The sequence below is a fragment of the Alligator sinensis genome, unplaced genomic scaffold (genome assembly GCF_000455745.1).
Source record: "Alligator sinensis unplaced genomic scaffold, ASM45574v1 scaffold1009_1, whole genome shotgun sequence".
Classification (NCBI taxonomy): Eukaryota; Metazoa; Chordata; order Crocodylia; family Alligatoridae; genus Alligator; species Alligator sinensis.
Window position 1 is genome coordinate 436,180 of NW_005842995.1, and position 15,550 is coordinate 451,729.

Consider the following 15,550-nt stretch of genomic DNA (forward strand, 5'->3'; position numbering starts at 1 on the left):
GCCCTGCGCAGCCGAGCACCTCAGCCGGGCGTCCGCCTCCCGCCCATTCAGGCCGGATGGGGCATCCAGCCAGGGCCCCGGCACGGACGCAGGATTTGCCCTCTCCCTTTGGCCCTGCCCGGCTCCCTCCCCCGTCCCGGGAAGCAGTGAATGGGGATTGTTGACTTTATCTGATGCGTTTGTAGAGTTCGGGTGAAAGCACGAGAAAGTCAGTATACTCTGGCTAGTTTGATTTTTTTTTTTGGTCTCAACAGGAAGGAGGAAGCTGGACTGCGCCTCGTTCTTCCCGATCGCCGTCGCTGTCAACTGGCTCTCCTTTCAAGGATGATCTCTACCGTGGCTCATTGATGGGTCTTGAGGTGACTTCAGTCCAGTCCACAGAAGTTGTGGGTCTTTCTGCAGGGGAAAGTAGGCTGCCGGCTGGGATTTTGATCCTTTTCCTTCTTTCGCACTCTCTCCGACCAGCAAGCACACACGAACCATGGACACTAATATCACCCAGTCTGCATTTAAAGAAAACTGTAATCATATTGGTCAGCATTTGGTTTATACTGGGGTGCCAAACATATGGCCCCAACGCTGGATTCAGCTTGTGGAGCTGTATGAGCCAATGAGCTCTGCTGCTGAACCAGTCCCATGTGCTCTGTGCTGCATAATATTCTTTCAAAGGAAGCCTCGTCTTTCATGACAGTGGGCCAAAAGGACCCTGTAGTGACTTCTGAGTGTGCTCAGACCTATAAACTACTATTTTCCTACAACTTCTGGTGAAGACCTACAAGCACTTAATAGCAGTGCTTAGAAAGATTAAATGCTCCTGATTTATTTTCAGAAATGGACTTTTGCTGATATTTCTAGATTGTGTCATGATTGCTATGTTCATCAGTTAAAGCCCTGATCTCATCATTTCAACAGCTGCAAACACATGCTTATCGCTGTCTAATTTGACCAATGCAGCTACACTAATTTCAGGCCAGTCGTTGATGAAGTACAGCTTAGAGCAGTGGCTCTCAATCTTTTCAGGATCAGGGCTCCCCCTCCACCACTTCTATGAATTGGCAGCATCTCGTATTGAGAACTGTTGGTGCTGCCTCACTTCACTTCAGTGTTTCTTGACTTGACTGGGTATTGCTGCTTGTGATAAAACTGTCAGGCACCTGCTTATCAGCCAGCCCAGGAAGAGCTGTGGCATGTATACATATTCCTCATGCAGTAGGACTTTTGATCAGCCTAAAGCAGGCAGGAGCCACCTCATGCTGTGTAGCCCTTCCTGGTTCACCTGCCCCTTCCCCTGCTCCTGCCAGAAACGGGTACTTTAGTGGAACTGTCCTGTAAACCCCTGTCTCTTGGGGGAGTGTAGGAGGGGCCTGCCCAGGAAAGGCTAAGATGAGCTAGCTCCTGCCTGCTTTAGGCTGATCAGAAAGCAGCAGGAGTGTGCACAGCGTAGTCTTACCTGGCTGCAGCCACAGTGCAACACCCTGGATGAGAACCACTGGGTTAGAGAAAGAAGAGCCACCTTAAAATCTTCCCATTCTGCAGGCTTGTTAGTTGTGTAGTACATCAGCTGAGAACCAACAGGGCTAGTGCTCAATAGCTGTTGTTTCTGGCAGGTTGGGAAAAAAGTATTCAGTGCAGTATAGCAGAATGCAAATGGCTTCATAATGTCAGCTGTTATGAGCATTCAGAAGGGATGGAACATTCGAGGCCATTGGTAAAGGACAGTGGCAGTGTGCATTGCTGTCGTTTTTATCTGTGTCCTTGGAGGCTTAAGTTGAATAGTTTGTAGGAACAAACTATTCAACAGCAGTGCGCAGCGGTAGATATTGCAAAAACTACCAGTATGTGTGAATGAAGAAGAATATGTTGATTGAGGGAGCAACCCAGAGCAAGTAAGTATAGCTGTGTTGTAATCGTGGGCAAAGATAAACTTTTGGTCTAAACCCATGAGTTTGATACCCTTGCAGGACATGGGCCTGCGTCTCCATATTGCTTTAAAGTTAGTTTCATAACATCTATATACAGGAAACCCTCGCTATTCGCGAACTTCACTATTCAAATATTCATGGGGGAGGGCAGAGCCGGGAGGCGGGCAGAGAACGAGCGCCAGGGGTGTGGAAGGAGGAGGTAATGGTGGTGGTGGTAGCAGTGGCATGTTCTCTCCTGGAGTCAGCCGTGATGGCGCTTGGGTGGGGAAGGGGTCGGTCTCCAGGTGCTGCGGGGGAGCCCCGGGGACAGGGAGGGAGGTGGCAATGGTGGCATCTTCTCTGCCGCTGCTGCTGTGCAGAGCAGCCGCGGCAGTGCTCGGGGGGAAGGGGTTGGTCCCCAGGCACTGCGGGGGAGCCCCGTGAACAATGTGGGGGGGGAGCAGGGGGTGGCTGTGGGGCCCGACAGGGAGCCTCGTCGGTATTCATGGATTTCGCCATTTACGGGGATCTCCAGAACATATCCCCAGCGAATGGCCAAGGTCTCCTGTAGAGTTGTTGATAAAAATTGCTGGGGTTGGTGGCTTGGTTATCCCTCCCCTCCTCCCTTTCCCCCCGCTTTCCTGTAGGGTTTGCACCACATGTGAAAACTGTGGTGGTGTGTTAATGTATGAGACTGAGCAAGTGGAATTGACTAGGCTGCTTTCATTGTCCAAGCTAAGTGAAGTTTGAAAATCAAATTTAATGTGGTTGAAGGCTTTTCTGTCTTAACAGCATTACACAGGTGGAGAACCTTTGCTTTTGGAAGAAAAATCTCACAGCTTTTCTTTCAATGTTAACAAAATGCAGCAAAAAAGTAGGAAGACATTTACTTGTAGTGGGGAAAGTGCCCTACTTGAGTATACTTATTTATGTCAATTTGATGTTCATCAGGCATTGATGTCCTCATAGCCTTCCACATGCAGAGGTTAAAGATTGAATCATTTCGATTAAGGGTTGTGGAAAACCACATGTCCAGCGTGACCCATCAGAACTACCAGTTAGTCATGAAGTATAACTGGAAAATTACCTTGCCAGCACAATGAAGGTGTTTTACTTAGACTAGTTTTCCATCAGTTGCTGCAACTAGACTCTAGAGGCTGTCTGTACTTGCTTCTCTATCAGATACATGCTGTTCAGCCTTTTCTCAGCACTTCGGTGCAATGATATAATTAGCAAGGTTCCTCTGGTATGTGCAGTTGCATGACTCATCCTTGATTCTAGCCACTAGCAAGATTCTTAATTAAGTTCCTATCTGGGCAGAACTTTCATTTAAGGGAAAGTGACAGTAATTTAAAGTGTTGGGAGTTCATTATTTTTCTGTCACATTTGCAGAGTCCTTTTGTGCCCTGTGAAGTCATGCAAAGTATTTATGGGTTAAAGGGAAAAACAGGAGGAAAAAATCATGAGTCATGCATTTCTAATGAAAATGTAGAATTTTACAACTATTTTTTAGCATATCAGTAAATAATTAAATCATGTACAGTTAATCATACCTAGTGATAAAAGCTTGTATTTTATACCACGTTTTGTAGCAATGTCCTAGGGTAAGGTCCATAAGAGGATTTTTTTTTAAGTTAATAGGTAGACAGAACCCAGAATATTAGTTGAGTACCTGACTGTGTCAATAAGAATCTTTTCCCTAAAGAGCCCTGTTCAATTTGAATGCACTGAAAGGAAAAGGGGTAGCTACCAAGGCAGAGCATACCTACTTGGCCCGCACTTGCAGGGAGGCAGTCAGACAGGCCAAACCAGAAATGGAACTTAGACTGGCAACAAAAATTAAAGACAGTAAAAAGTCTTTCTTCAAGTATATAGGGAGTAAAAAGAAGGCACAGGGTAGCATCGGACCCCTACAGGACAAACTAGGGCCATTAGTGCAGATGGGGACAAGGCTGAGCTCTTCAATGAGGTTTTTTTCCGCTGTATTCCTGAACATGGATCGGGACAAATCTCCCAATTGGATCATAGACAGGCACAAAAGGGAGACCAGCCCACCAACTGTTGGCGCTGACTGAGTGAAGGGACACTTGGAGGGGCTGGATGTTTTTAAGTCAGCAGGCCTGGATGAACTTCATCCAAGGGTGCTGAAGGAATTGGCCGGTGTCATAGCAGAGCCACTGGCACGGCTGTTTGAGCACTCGTGGTGCTCAGGTCAGGTCCCAAAAGACTAGAAAAGGGCTAATGTGGTCCCTGTTTTCAAGAAGGGGAGGAAGCAGAATCTGGGTAACTACAGATCAGTTAGTCTCACCTCTATCCTCAGGAAAACCTTTGAAAAAATTATTAAGGATCATATTTGTGGGAATCCAGCGGGAAAAACAGTGCTGAAGGGCAACCAGCATGGATTCATAGCAAATAGATCCTGTCTGACTAACCTTGTTTCTTTTCATGACCAGGTCACAAAATGTTTAGACGCAGGAATCGAGGTAGATGTCATTTACTTGGATTTTAAGAAAGCCTTCGATATGGTATCTCATCCTATTTTCACAGATAAGCTGAGTGACTGTGACATAGATGGTTACACAGTCAGGTGGGTGGCAAATTGGCTTAGGGGTTGTACCCAGAGGGTGGTGGTGGTGGATGGGTCAGTATTGACCTGGAAAGATGTGGGCAGTGGAGTCCCACAAGGCTCAGTCCTTGGACTTGTGCTGTTCAGTGTCTTCATCAGTGACTTGGATGAGGGCGTGGAAAGCACTCTGTCCAAATTCATAGCTGATACTAAATTATGGGGTAAAGTTAACACATTAGAGGGTAGCGTACGAATCCAGGAGAATCTGGACAAGTTGCAAAACAGAATAGGATGCAGTTCAACAAGAACAATCACAAAGTGCTGCACCTAGGGAGAAAGAATCACCAGCACGCTTACAGGCTGGGGGAGGACCTCCTTAGCAGCGGAAAGGGATCTCGGAGTCATTGTTGACACCAAGATGAACATGAGGCATCGGTGTGACAAAGCAATCGGTAAAGGTAACTGCACTTTATCATGCATTAGCAGGTGCATGATAAACAGGTCCAGGGAGGTGATACTTCCCCTCTATGCAGCATTGGTCAGGCTGCAGTTGGAGTACTGCGTCCAGTTTTGGGCACCACACTTCAAGAGGGATGTGGACAGCCTCAAGAGGATCCAGAGGAGGGCCACTCATATGGTTAGGGGTCTGCAGGCAAAACCCTACCAGGAGAGGTTGTGGGCCCTGGATCTCTTCAGTCTCTGCAAGAGAAGGCTGAGAGGTGATCTTGTGGCCACCTACAGATTCATCAGGGGTGAGGAGCAAGGAATAGGAGATGCTTTGTTTACCGGGACATCCCTTAGAGTAACTAGGAACAACAGCCACAAACTGACGGAGAGCAGATTTAGGTTAGACAACAAGAAGAACTTTACAGTAAGGGTTGCCAGAATCTGGATTGGGCTTCCAAGGGAAGTGGTGCTCTCCCCTACCTTGGGGGTCTTTAAGAGGAGGCTGGACATGCACCTGGCTGGCGTTGTCTGACCCCAGCGCTCTTTCCTGCCCAGGGCAGGGAGTCAGACTCGATGATCTGCTAAGGTCCCTTCCGACCCAAACATCTATGAATCTATAAAAACACTGAAACACTTAAAAGGATATGATCAGTATCAAGATGCAATATTCTATACTTGGTGCTTATAATAAACTATAATTATGTATTTCCAATGGCTGAATAAATAGATCACATATTCAATTTTGTTCACAGGAGAAACAACACCAAATTCATCTTACTAACTTTGGGCAAAAGTTATTGAAGATTGAAACTCATTTAAATTGGAGTATATAGCACCTCATTTTCAAATCCTCCATTTACAGTTTTCTGTGAGATTCAATTGTTTAGAAAACCTTTAGCTATATGAATTGTTTTAAAAGTTGGAGTCCCTTTTTATTTTTAAGGTCTGCTTTGTATGGAAATAAAACTGAGATCTCAAACCCCAAGTCTTCTGAAAATTTTCTTCTATAGGAGTATAAATGCCCCTCTCTGCTTGTGAAGTCTTTGAAATGTATGAATACTTAGCAAAAAGAAGTTTAATTTTTTTCTAAACAAGACATTTACTTGAACGATAAGTTATGAAAAAGTAACAGTAATCATGAGTAGGCAGGGCCTTGTCCTGAGTGTAGATGTAATTCACCTCTTAAGAATACAGATAAGTCCATAAGTGGGTAGGATGGATAGAGGTAACCAGGTGAGCATTAGTATGGCTGTATTAGGCCTTCCTCTCTGACTCCTTGGGGAAAATCCCAACCCATGTATGTCACTGACTTTCTGAATGGCACATTGTCTTTATGCCACCCTTCTTGATTTCTATAAATTCAGATTCTTTTTCTGAGTTACTACTTATTTTCTTAAAGCTATGCAGAACTTTATTTTTTTTCCTTTCTCAAAAGCACCAGGTCAACCATCAAGCAATAGCTTGGGGTATATTCCCTTGTCTAGAAGTGGCAACAAAAATCATGGATTTCATACTAAGACATTTGTAAAGTAAATCAACAATATGGTAGTCACTAAAGATGAAGTTGGCCAGGTCTGTGTGGAAGAAATAAACTACCATTTTAGGATTTTGTCCACTCTTTGTCCAGATGTCCTGGGATAAAAAACTCACAAATAAGCAATAATGTTAGATAGCCTGAAGATGAGCTGCTTATGGGATATGTAGAAAAGACTGATGGAATGTTGGAATCTTTTAGATAATTGAAAATGTCTCATTTCAATGTTATCAAGAATAGATGGTTCCTGCAAGGCAAAACAGAAGTTGCTCAGCATTGATAATTCAGAAACCAAAGAATTTCATGTAGAATAAACTAGAGAAAAAGAAAGTATCAAACTTGTTGTCTCCACAGCCCCTTCTTTTCTTACCTGAGGGTTATCAAAGAGGGTTATGAGAAGGAATATATGGAGGGAGATGTACTTTTCCAAGCTCCACCCACAGTCAGCTTAATCAGTTAAAAAGAAACTCTGTTCTCAGTAAAGTTTGTTGGTTACTTTGCTCCTTTAGTGGGGCAAAAAAACCCCCAAACCAGTGGTGTAATCTTTAAAGTGCCACCAGTCATTTGCACCAAAATGCGATGTCACTGACAGTAGATTGGGTAAACTTTTTCCTCCTTTCCATTCTTATAGAAGGAATAGAAGAGTTAACAAGGTTGGCCCTAGCATCCATTTTTGGAGGTTTGTAACCATTTTTATTTCACCAAGGTATAACATCAGAAAATTTTTGGAAACTGTCCATTGGGTCTCATGGATTGTCATCATCTTAGTCTTGGTATTATTGGTGGTTACATAAATTCAGGACATTCTCAGGTCACTGCAGACGAATTCTTATGGACACTTAGTGAAAGTATCTCATGATTATGAAGAGGATAAGGTAGTAAGTTGCAATAATCATTAGCTGCTTCTCTATCAAAAGGCTTTGCCTTCTAAAAGGATTACGTTCTGTATGTTCTCAAAAAGTCACTCAACCACGTATTTCAAATTAGATCTCATTGAAGCTGTGTAATAAGGGAATTATTAAAATATGTGGTTGAATAGCTGGGGCTTTTGAAAATTCATTGTCCTTGACTCCATGAAGTGAGGTCTCTTCATAGCAATCCATTGCTGCCAATGTTTGTCATAATGGTAACAGTAAAACCACTGTGAATAGTACAGATTTTTTTCAGTTTCATGACTGCACTGAAATTCTTTCTTCTAATTTCAGTCCATTTAAAGCTCCCTAGTATTCCAGTTACAGTGCCCAATACTATATTCATTGCACACCAAAACTCCCACAGAGGTCAGTGGGATCAAGATTGGAGCCAAGGGTTGTGTTAGGTTACACTATATTTCCATTTCTGTCTCCTGAATTCATTGCACACCTCAAACTTCCATTAACTTCAGAGGACAAAATGGCACAAGCAATTCTCAGAGGAGACCTTACTACTATAGAAGTCAGTTGCCATTCAGTTAGCTGTTCAGTTTTATCAGTAGGATCAAGCTGCTTGCATGGAGTATCTTTTGCTGGGGAGTATATTGATTAAAATGAAGCAGAAAATCTGAACACCATGTTAGAGGCTAGAGACTTGTCGGTTTCTAGAACAAACCCTAGAGTTCAGCTGGTTATAATCTATAACTCAGATTCAAATACAGCTCATACTTACAGTGTCTGCCTAGTATCTGAATGTGTGGAGGTAAGCATTTTAAATTGGCCTTGCTTGTTTTAAGAGTGCACATGCAAAGTGTTTCTAATGTCAAACCAGCTCATTTTCCCTGCCAGTGGATCTTTCCACATACAAGCTGTTTCCTCAGTTGTCTCCACAATGTTGCCTCCGAGTGTACTGGGTTGTTTGTTTGGCCTGCCATATGTGACTTTTTAGTGAAAACACGTATTGGGACACACCATTGTTTTAAAAAAGCAATGCAAATGTGCATTATGCCATAGTTGTGAGACGCACATTTTCTGGATTTTAAAATACTATAATCAAAGCCAGGTCCAGGTTTTAAGTTGGAAGCATCTGAGCTTCTGTGGCTGCAGATTGTCACCAATATAAAAAGACAGCTGCTGCATATAGCAAACCTTTTTTTGGTCTGTACAATCAATAACGTTTTGACAGTTTTTACCATTTCTTAGTACTCAGGTGTGGTGCCCCTGGGTGATCTCCCTGGATATATCAATGGCTCTTATGCTAAGTAGCATTTTAAACTAATCAGTAATGGCTCAGAAAGCAAAGTTAGAGCTGGTTAAGTAAATAATGTTTGAAAATCCCTGTAATACACCTAACCACAACAGAATAAATTTAGGATGGCCTCTAAGGATTAATTTAAGTCCTAGTTACACACTGTGCTACAACTAGACCAGTCAGGGGAATCAGTTATACCATAGTTAAAATGTATTGTAGTTGGGACTTAGCCATGTTCCTGTAACAGTGCTGAAGCCTTAGCTTGTAAGCGGTTCTCTTGATGCAGACAGGTTCCTTCAGACACAGCTCGAGTTAGAGTAATTTCAGACTTGGCAGCATAACTGACATCAGAATTTGGCCCTGCAGACCTGGATTTCTCCACAGCCTTGCTGTGCCAGTGAAGGCTGTAACATTGTGTGGGATTTAAATGAAAGCAGGATGTGTCCCGTAATTGAATAGCACCTTGTTATTTTCTGTGGTTTATTATATATGTCGTGGTACAGGAAAGAGACAGAGAGAAGATGAGATCCTTTCCACAACTAGACTGGAATAGTCTAGTGCAGTGGTTCCCAAACTGTGGGTCATAACCCCAAATGGGGTCCCAACATCAGCGGGTGAGGTCGCAAGAGTGGGGGGCTGTGGGGGGGGAGTGAGGGGCCATGCTGAGGAAATGGGGCCATAAATGGGGTCATGCTGAAGAGAAGTTTGGGAAGTGCTAATCTAGTGGCTGCTTATTGCATTAAAGCATGTTTCTGAGTAAATCCATTAATAAAGATTCATTTAAAAACGTTACTATATTTGAGCAAGATCCTGTTTTCAAATGTTAGCACAAGTATTTTTACCTTCTTTTTTTAAAGCAAAGATTCCTGATAAATAAATACCCATGGGCCTGACTCATTTCCATTACTGGCTTGTCTGTAAGTTATAATTGTCCATTTATAAATTCAGCCTGGGAAAGGGTGACATGCCCTTGGGCCAAAATGATTCTATGTAGTACTGTATTCTAAAAGACACGATAAACCAGTGGTGATCGGGGGCCTCTGAGACAGACAGTGCACAGTACCCTGCCAAGCTGTGCTGCACCCGTGCCATGGGGCAGCTGCCACGTGGGTGCCAAGTGGGGGGGGGGGAATCCCCGCTGCTCCCGCACTGCCCCATGCTCTGTAGGGCGGCTCTGTCATGAGCCCTCAGAGGCCTTGATGGCTGCTGCCAGAGCCAGTGAGTGTGGGGCTTTTTCTTTTTTCCTTTTTTTTTTTTTTTAAAGTGCCGCGAGGCTGGGCCAGGCAGGGAGATGGGGCCCACAGCAGGCATGGCTCACTCTGGGTGACAGCAGGGCATAGCCGAACCAGGCCAAATCTCCTCTGAATCGAATCAGCTACCGAAGCTTTGCAGAGCCCTACTGCGCGGACCCTCCAGCCACCCCGGGCAGGTGTTCTGTGGGCTTGAAGGGCCTGATTCTGTACATCATGGGAATTCCTGCATAGGATCAAGCCCTGGGAGCACCTGCCCAGCTTTTCCTGCTTACAGATGTGCTCCTGGGAATCTTTGGAGCACAGTCCTCTAAGCAGGGAACCCCAACTTTACCCACTTAAAGAGATGTGCCCTGGGGATTCCTGGGCATGTGTTTCTAACTGGAGAAAGCCAGGCAGGCACTACCAGGGCTTGAGGAGGAGCTTGATCTCGAATGGGAATTCCTGGACCTTGCAGGACCAGGCCCCTCAAGCCCTGGGAGAGCACATTGCTTGTTGTCCCACTTCATCAACAGGTGGCACAATGGACCATGTTTATTTTTCCCATTGAAGTGGATCAGCCATGCTGGGACACATTTGCATGTTGCACTGATGTTCTGTTGGTTTTGTCTGCACTTTGTACTTTCACTTTTTCTGAGATCTGCATGCTCTACACAGTGGATGTTGATGAGGCCATGCTTGTTTTTAATTAAGTGTTCGGTGGGCGAATCTAGCTGTGTGAGTGCCTGAGGAACAGTAAGGGGCTGGAAGGGGCAGCTCTTAAAATCTCATGTTAACAGAAGATCTGTGCAGATGAGTTGTATCACTCCACAGCACAATATTTCCCAGAATGTTACAAGGCATCTCTGACTTCCTTTACTCTCGTAGTCCCTGTTTTCAGATGTGCACTGTTTGGTTGTCCTCATAAGGCCTGAAAACTGGCAGTGTTTTTGAGCCCCATTCTTCGTGACGGCTGGTGAACCTGAGTAAACTCTGCAGTAAAGATGTACCTTTGCTGACTAAAATAAGAGTAAAACAGGGGCAGGCAGGTACCTGCTGCAAACAACTATATTTTTATACCAGACAGGTCTGTGTAAATGAAACAGGGTAAACAGATGACCCAAGGGAGTTAGATCCGCAGCAAAACAACATGTTGTATTGCTCACAGTTCAGTGTAAGTCACCATGAGTAACTTTATGAGTAACTTCACATATTTATTACATGTAAGTAATTTTAAGAGGATGTAATTTATAGCAAAAAGGTAGTTGATATCTGCTCTCTCTACTTAAGCTTTCACTTCAGGCATGTAAATATATTTCTTGTTTTATCTAAATAGTCAGTTCTGCTTTTTTGCTACAGTTTTCCCTTTTGCTGTGTGAAAAGAAACACGTTATGAAAGCAGAAAACCATGGTTATAAGACTAAATGAACTGGTAGAGGGACTCAGGAAGGCCTCATGGGCAAAATTACTTTTAAACTTATTTTGTAACTATAAATGTTAATTTGTCCACCAGTAATTCTTTAGAAATATGAAAGATACAAAAAAGGGTGTTGTTTTTAGATTGCGGGGAGGGAGGCTTATATAACTACAGAAATAAGGGTGCTGTGTTCTGAAGAGCTATACAATTCTCTCTACTAAAACTAGGCTGTTAATATTAAGTCATAATCTTCATATATTTGGGTGCAGGGTGACCTAGTTAATAAGTTACAGGATAGGGAGAGGACCTGATTTTCATTTTCCACTGTGGCATTTTGTTACTTGGAGATTATTGGCTAATTGCTTAATTTTTTTACTTACTTTCCTCTGATGAAAAACAGAAAAATAAAAGTCATATTTTATAAAGCCTATTGAGAGTGTGGGTGAGTGTTCTTCATTAGTAGTAATAATTACTAAGAAGGCACTAATGATGGTGACCACCTTGATGTTGTCTAACTTACTTTCTAATTTCCAGTCTGGGTGAATGTTTCATGATGGAGCTGAATAGCTTGACATTTTGTTTGGTTCAGGCGCTCTATCTTTTGCTATTAGTTGTTTGAGTTTGCTTTATTTTTCAAAATGCCTTAGGAGATGACAGTTTATAGGGAATGGATATGGTAAGCTAATAGTGGAGGCTTTGGAAAAGAAAATCTACTGAGGGGAGTTAGATACAAGATCATCTGTCCGTATCATTTAAAAATGCTTTGCTTGCCCGTAATAGCTCATGGTTAAAGATATTGAAATGCCTGCCACATATTGGTCTTATAATTGCCTTATAAAGCAGGGGGCATTATCTCCATTTTACCAATAAGGAAATGAATGTCTGGAGATGCCAATGATCCTCAAACAAATATGAGGCTGATGTGGGAAAGGCACCTCCCAATCTTGCGCCTCAATGAATGGATGCTGTTTTACATCCTCCAACTTGTGTGATATTATACAGTGTTATAAACAAAGCACAGTACTGAAAGCCAAGAGTGAAATCCTGGCCCTATTTATGTCAATAGTAACTTTTGAATTGATGTTAATAGAGCAACTGATTTCAGCCACCTAAGTGAAGCAATAATCTCTTAGAAATGTGAGGTATCTAACAGCTGTTGACACAGAATTTATAAAGCAAAGTCATTTCATTTCTATAGTGTGCTTGGATTTGACATGCGTGTGCCAGCAACAATGGCCAGTCAGAAAGCTGAGTTCATGCTCAGTACTTGAAAGCTGTTTCATAATCACTGGCCTGTCTGTTCATACCTGCTTGACTGGTCTTGGAGTTGAAAACCTGGCAGCTCATCCAGGAGTTTTCAGAGACTCTGTTACGATTTTTTTTTTTTTTTGAGACTGGTTCATGTAAGAAACCACAATGGGTTGTGGGTTTCATTGTTTACACTGACTGGATTTATCTGTCAAATTCTTTGTCACAGCTTTAAGCTGTTATTGAATAGGCCCATGTCTGGTGAAGCCTTAACTTTAGTGCATTATAGTCTTGCTAAATGATGAGGCCTTCCACTATGTCAGTGGAACTGGTCGTGCATGTTAAAATAAGCAGATGTATGAATCTTTTCTGGACTCCTAGTTTGCCTTCTGCGAATAAACTTCTGGGCTAAAAGTAGAAAGCCACAGACATAAATGCAAAACTTCTCTGACCAGTGAGAACTGTTCAGTCCCTATAGTCGCTTTTTTTCAAACCAGCTTTAGTAGCCAGATCTCATTTTTATTACCACTTATTTTTTTAGCACCCCAACAGGTGCTGTTGTCTCAGCAATGAATGGAAGCTCAGTTCTTGCTCAAAGGAATTTATAATAAACATGATGGAAGAAGAGGAAGGGGGAAGGGTCATAAACAGGCACAAAAATGGCTGGGGAAATTGGAAATAAGCTGCTGAGATCAGGTGATTTTCTTTCTTTCTTTCTTTTTTAAGCTTGGTGAGGCACATACATCTCAATGTTTCCATTCTCTTTTTTGCCCCTCACTCTCTGCAGATAAGATGACAGAAATGAGCTATTAGGGGGGAATTTGAGGCAAACCACCAAAATGACTTGAATGAACCAGGGCGGGTGGCCTGTGGAGTAGGTTTATGAAACGCGCCTATGGTAGGGAGACAGCATGGAAGTACCCTGGAAGTGAACAGGAAATTGAGTCTAAAATTACAAGTAGAGTGAGAGGAAGGACACTTGTTCAGAGGTGTTGGCCAGGACTAGTTCTTGAAGGTGAAGGGAACCACCAAATGACATGAAACAAGCTTTAAGATGTTCCAAATAAAAATAGTGGTGGGTGCAAATCCTTGACTTCAGAGAGGTGACTTGCAGGAAGGTGAGTTGAACAAAAGGCCCATGGTGAACTTGGCTTTTCTGTCTGAACCCCTGGGCTTGTTTTGATGTAGATCACAAGAGAAAAGATTGTAGTGGTCCTAATTCAGTCACCATTTTGGCGTGATTGATAGCTCTTTCTCAGGCAAGTCCTAAAATGGAAGGGGAGAGTTGTTAGCAGATCAGAAGTGACATGGATTGCCTGTGTTCCTGTGGGGATTCTGCACATAGCTTGCTCCAGTACCTCTGTTGCACAGTCACTAAAACCCCAATACATTTTTGCTGTTTGCACTTGCCAGCATATGCAGATTGCCTAGTGTGAGCTTTGCTACTGTTGTTGTTGATGTGAAGGATAAATGAAGAGCTCTATGAGCACCACCTGGTGGAGTATTCCAGTAACTCATCATAATAGAGATTTTATTTTGAACAGGTCCTTCAGGGTTGTACTTATTGCTAAAAGTGTTTCACTTGCACGTTCTTCCCTGTGCAGCAGATGGAAGCTGTTCTCAGTAGTGCTGAGGTCTTTATACTTTTGTTCTGCACCTTATGTCTGCCTGTACACACAAAGGACACAGTTCTGATAAGAGAGATTTTTTTTTTTCATGGGAGTTCTACCAAGTGACTCTCGCTCTTTTATTTAGATGTTGTGAGCCCATCTTTTTACATAGTGAGGTTTCCCAGCACTAGACATGGACTTCTGTGTATGTTGTACAGACAGAAAAAGAGATGGCAAAGAGTGATAAAAATCTGATGGGAAGTGCAGTGTACCATGCAATTACTGTCACACCTGGTTTTGGTTTGTTGGTATGTCTGGTTATCTCTGGACCCAGTCATGAATTCCATAGCAGTGCTGTGCCACTTAGTAACCTCTGAATATAGCTCCCATTGAAATCGCAGGGAGAATTTGCTATTGCCATAAGGGGAAGTGGAGTTCAACCACTACTATTCCTTTTTGAAAAGTTACATTCTGTTGCATCTTGCAGCCAAAAATAACTCAAGCGGCTGAGAGGCACTTGACAGATTTCATTTTAGGGGATTACTGCCAGACCCTTTCTTTGCATATTTTGTGATAGATGCCAGAGTGGTCAAGTTGTTTACATTTACCTACAGCTATCACATCCTGTTTAACCATTGGCTTTATCATTGTATAGGGCACAAATTGCAGCATAAAAAAGAATTCAGCCTCGTAGTCTTAGTAAAGTTATGCTGGGAGAGAATTTGACCTGTTTGTGTTTAATTGCTAAGTAATAAATAAAAAATAAGCCTTAAAATACATAGGATCCCTTATGGTTATTTAGAAAGAAGAATCCTGTTTGTGACACGGTAACATGTGAAACATTGGAGGTGGTATCTGTTTTTCTTCAGGTGCTAATGTCCTGTATCATTTTGCATTCACAAGTCTTGCAATGCAGCTCCCCTGAAGTATTGTGCATATAACCCTGCTGGGTGGGCATTCCCTCCCTGCTCTCCTCCCCTGCCAGCATGCCACCGTCTGTAACAACCAGAAATTGGCCAGAAGATGTTTTCTCTTGGCCATAAAGTAGTGGAGCTGGGACTAGAATGCAAGGATTCTGTGTTTCGTCCATCAGGGCTTTCATTTCGACAGAGGTACAGAGAATCTGAAATGTGCAGAGCAGCTGGATCATGAAATCTTGTATGTTGTAATGCACACGCACCTCAGATGAGCATCGTGGGCACTCCTATTATCATCATCCTATTCACAATATTTTTACTTTGTACAGGACTGACAAGACACACTATTTTTTCTTTAACATTAGTGCTTGAATTGGGGGGAAAGTGGAGGTGCTAGTGTGGAAAAAAAATGTTGCCATGCTCCACTTTTCTCTTTTACCATCAGTAAGAAGCATGTATGAGACACAAACTCACCCCATCCCATAATTCTTGCAACATTAAATAATTGAATAATGAAT